This window comes from Phalaenopsis equestris, unplaced genomic scaffold (assembly GCF_001263595.1).
Source record: "Phalaenopsis equestris unplaced genomic scaffold, ASM126359v1 Scaffold000002, whole genome shotgun sequence".
NCBI classification, from domain to species: domain Eukaryota; kingdom Viridiplantae; phylum Streptophyta; class Magnoliopsida; order Asparagales; family Orchidaceae; genus Phalaenopsis; species Phalaenopsis equestris.
The window spans coordinates 69,404,378-69,409,524 of record NW_018164444.1 but is presented as its reverse complement, the minus strand read 5'-3'; positions in this window follow the sequence as shown (position 1 = coordinate 69,409,524).

Genomic DNA, 5,147 nt, shown 5'->3' with positions numbered 1-5,147 from the left:
TTAGTGTATCTCAGTATAGAAAGAGAAGAACAGAGAGAGAAGAACAGAGAGAACAATAAAGAGTGAGAGATTCCTCTTGTAAGTCGAGGTGATTGACTGGTGTAACTTCCTCAAGTAGTAAAATCCTCTGCAACTTCGTGAACGTAGATAATTTGCCGAACCACGTAAATCTGTGTGTTCCACTGTGTTGTTCTTTTCTGGTGTGATTTTTGTCATTCTATTTTTCACTTCATCGATCATTCTCCTGTTTGATTTATATATATACCACATCAACTTGTCTATTTAGATCTCGCAATAACAACAACTACATGTTGTGTATAGTTTTTTCACTGAAGCAAATTCATGAGTCGAGACTCTGTTAAACGGTGAAGATGCTAATCATGCAAAATTATGTAACATTTATTCTTAAATGAATTTAATTGTGAATGTTTTATTTCAATTTCTATGATGTCGATAGTAGTATGATATTTTTACAATATTTATACTTAATTGTATATGTGTAATCTCTTAATTATGTTTTATGAAGATTTTTAACATTGCATATAGGCTAAATATTATATGGCCTTCGTTTGCAAGTATGCCTGAATGATGTAATTCATTTTTGTGGTGAACATATTGCAGACAAACTGCTGGCTATCATTGCTCACCATAAAAACGAGGCTTATGATTTGTACTGTAGTTATGCACACTAAAAAAGATTTACTGTTAAGATGGACCATATGAGTTATCGACCACATTCCATAAATATAAAATTAAAAGGCTTCTTGTGCACTAAATCTGGTTTCAAGAGAGAGATTAAAAATAGTAGCACATTTAAATTTCATAAACCATACATAAGGTGTGGATGCTCTGCCATGTTTAGAAAGAAAGTGGACCTTGATGGGAGTGGGATGGTAAAAAAATTTATGGAAATTCATAATCATTCATTAGTAAAGCTATGTGATCAGGACCTTTTGATGTCCAACTAAAGTATCAGTGAAGATAAAGAAGCAGTGTTTAGGTCAATGACAGAAGCAAGAATTGAAGCTATTGATGCATTTAACTATCTTGCTACAGAAGTGAGCGGTGAGGAAATAGTGCGATTTATAAAAAAGAGAGTGAGTTTCATTTAAAAGGATCGAATGGAAATGATTGAAAATGGTGATAGGAATTCTCTGATGTAATTATTCAAGGAGAGACATACTGAAAATATCATGTTTGCATGAGATGTACAAATTGATGAATGCGGGAGGCTAAAGAGTATTGTTTTAGAGTAATGGCTTGTCAAAAATTGATTGTGATTGTTTTAAGGATGTGATAATTTTGTATACAAGTTATCATATTAACAAGTTTAATTTTGAATCGTTCAAATGGTTATTCAGAGCATTTCTCCGTATAATGAATAATGAACATTTTGCAACAATATTCAGTGATCAAGATCAAACAATGAAAAGACTCATAGAAGAAGAATTACCACGAACTAGTCTTCGACTATGACAGTGGCATATATATATATATATATATATATATATATAAGAAAATAATGTCAAAAGTACACAACTTTAAAAATGATAAGTCAGTTCAGAATATACTTTAAAAATATTTAAGTGAATGCAATTTGGAAGAGGAGCTTGAACAAGTAAGAGTTGAAATGCTGGAAAAAGGGAATCTTCATGATCATGAATGGTTAGATCAGCTATATAAAATTAGAAACAAGTGGTCAACAAATTTCAGTAAAAAATTGCTTAACATGAGAATTTTAGCAACACAACGAAGTGAGTCTACGAATAATGTATGTCATGTCATTTCTAAGCCAACAAGTTCCATTAATGATTGTAAGAAATTCAATATTCCTTTAAAGAAGTCTGTCAAAATACATTTGCATGAAATCAACATAAAGTTTTTTTATAATTTAGTGAAAATTCCATTCTGAGAAAGAATCAATACAATAATAAAACATGTAAATTACATTTATATTAATTCATTTGCACAAAGTTCTTCAGAATCACTTTAAGAGGCTATCGAACCAAAGCGGAAAAATTGAAATAAAACATCCTCAATCCAACATATTTACGAATAAACCTCACTTAATATTACATTGTTGGCATATTTCACGTTCGTCGGAGTCTTAAATCAGGCATCTACTTCAGTAAAAAAAGCATACACAACATGTAACGTGATATTTTAGTCAATTTTTTTGAAGTTTCTCTCCAGATATTACCACCCTATGAACCTTAGATACAAATTTCTCCTCATAAGGCAAACTTTTAACATCAATTGACAAGAATTAAACATAAATTATATTTTATCCTTTATGTATACACTATATTGATGAAGAAACTAATCATTCATTATTTTAATTAGCATATATAAAACATTTGATATCATAAAATAATGACTTTAATTATGTGAAGAGTTAGTTCATAAAGATCATGTTAGTTGCTAATTTGTTCATGTTGGGCAAATTTTTTTTTGAAAAGATCGAGTTTAATTATTCTGAAAAAGCACAAGATTTAGTCATAATTTAAAATTGATCCTTGTATAAACAATATATTAATGAAGAAAACCAACATAAATATTTAAAGTTAGAATATATCAGCTATCTTATATCCCTTAAAAAATGGCTTAATCGCAATGTAAAGTTCATACACAACATGTAGAATGCTATTTTTACATTCGTTGGCAAAAAAATTACAAAGGAAGTTATAATTTTTCAAGAATAGCACGATATAGCTCACAGAATGTATTAGGTCAAGGATCCACTTCAGCAAGCGCACAATATACATCACGACAATTTATGAATTACATCTTTAATTCATAAAAAATACAAATTAACCTCACCTAATATTGAATAATTAGCATTTTTCACATTGGTTAGAGTCCTAAATCAGACATCCACTTCAGTGAAAAGACCAGACATAGCATGCTTCAGAATAATTTACTCATTCTTTTCTAATTTTTGCTTATGATTGCCAACCCAAAATTTCATGGAGATAATTCATCACCTAATATTGCATAATTATCATGTCTTACCTTCTGTAGAGTTTTAAATTAGGCATCCTCTTCAGTGAAAGGACCTTACACAGTAGGTACCTCAATAGGTACCAGAAGAGTTTACTCAAATTTTTTGGAGTTTTTTTAAATATAGTCAAGGACAAACTTAATGAGGATAACTCATCACCAGCTATGGGGCCCCATTTATAGTTTTCTCTACAGCAAACAACCAATCAAAACATGATGACAATATTTAATCATGTTATAATTTATCCTTCATACAAAAATATATTAGTGAAGAAAATCAACATAAGTTTTTAAAGTTAGCACATATCAACTGTCAAATAGCTCTAAATAATGACTTAAGTGACGTGAACAACATGTAAAATACTAATATTTCAATGATCAACATAATTTTTTTGAACATATGTGGTCTAATTTTTCACAAATAGCACAATATAGCTAACATAATGCACAAATTAACAGATCCACTTCAGCAAGCATACAATTCACATCACGAAAATTGATAATTACATCTTTAATCCAATCAATTCATACATAATTAACATTTTTTAGATTCCTCAGAGTCTTAAATCAGGCATCTGCTTCAGTGCAATGACGTACACAACATGTAGCAAAATAATTTACTCATTTTAATCAAAATTTTTCTTAAGATTGTCAACCCAATATTTCATGATGATAACTCATTACAGTGCTATGATGCATGATATAAAGTTTTCTCCTCAGCAAATAGCAAATGGAAACAAATTGACAAGATTTAATCATAAATTTGATTTTATCTTTTAAATGCACATTATATGAAGAAACCCAATATAACTTTTTAAAATTAGCATGTGTCAGCTATCTCATAGTACTATGAGTTACTTCATTGCACAATACATACACAACATATAAATGCTAAATTTTTAGTCTTTCGCAAAAATGTTCAGAAAAAAGTGGACATATTTTCATGAAAAGCATAATACACGTCAGATTATGCCATAAATAAAGACTTAGCTTCAGCAAAGACTCATTACATATCAGGAAAATTTATGAAATATAACATGTTAGCATTGTTATTGTATTTAATAAGGCTTCCACTTCAGGAATTTTCCATACAACAAAAATAACAGACAACTCAATAAATGAGATTACATTTATTCTTCCAATAGAGGCCAAATGAGTATGCATAATAATTTTCTCAGAAATCAAAATAACGAAATGAAAAACATCCGTTTTAAACATAAGTTGAAATATTACATAAGATTTCTCTCGAACAATAAATGTTGTACATTTTTCTTCAATAGATGTTGTTCCCAGAATAAATTTTTTTTTATACTTTAATACCTTAAATTTTAATTGGCGTTCTTATTGTTGATAATAGCGTTCCAATGCATTGTCGACGAAAAACCCTAGCTAAATGAAGTAATTGTGCCGAAAAAGACAACCGACCTTAAAATCTTCAGGCCTTGTAGCCCTATTTGCTTGAATTGGAAGCTGACAGGATGAAACCGGAAACAATAAGCTTTCTTCATGTGAAATCCCTCTTTGTGCACCAAAACCCTAGCCCGACAAATGTAAATGAGAAAATCGCGCGTGATAAGAAAAAAAAAAAACCTTACTGTAATATGATAATTATGCAGGCTGGGCTGGGTCTGGGGTAAATTTTCCTGCTTTATTTAATATAAAAGTGAGTTATGTTCATGTGATATTATCTTATTGTCGTGCCGTCCGGACGTAAAAGAATAACGATCGAAAGTCGGTCTTAATATTTTTTCTCTTTATTGAAGCATGCGTGCGTTGAAGGCAAACAAAAAGCAAAAAAGGGATGTTTTGGGTAGAATTATTAAAGGGAATGCAAAATTTTGGCTGTGTGATTTTGAATGGTGAACTGATAATTGAATCGAGTTAATAATTAGTTATTAAAGTATATTATGAAGTTGAGTCGAATTGATTGGAGGAAAATACCATCTAATAATTCTTTCATAGATCTCATACAAATTATATATTTTTTTTAATTTTTTAAAAGTTTTATAATTTTGGGGCATTTACGTGTCGCTCTCTCTCTATAGGGATCAAATTAGGATCAGAAGTGACTTACGACTGACAACACAGCTGACTACAAACTTGCCACCCGATGACCCACATAGGGCATTTACGAGCATATATATATA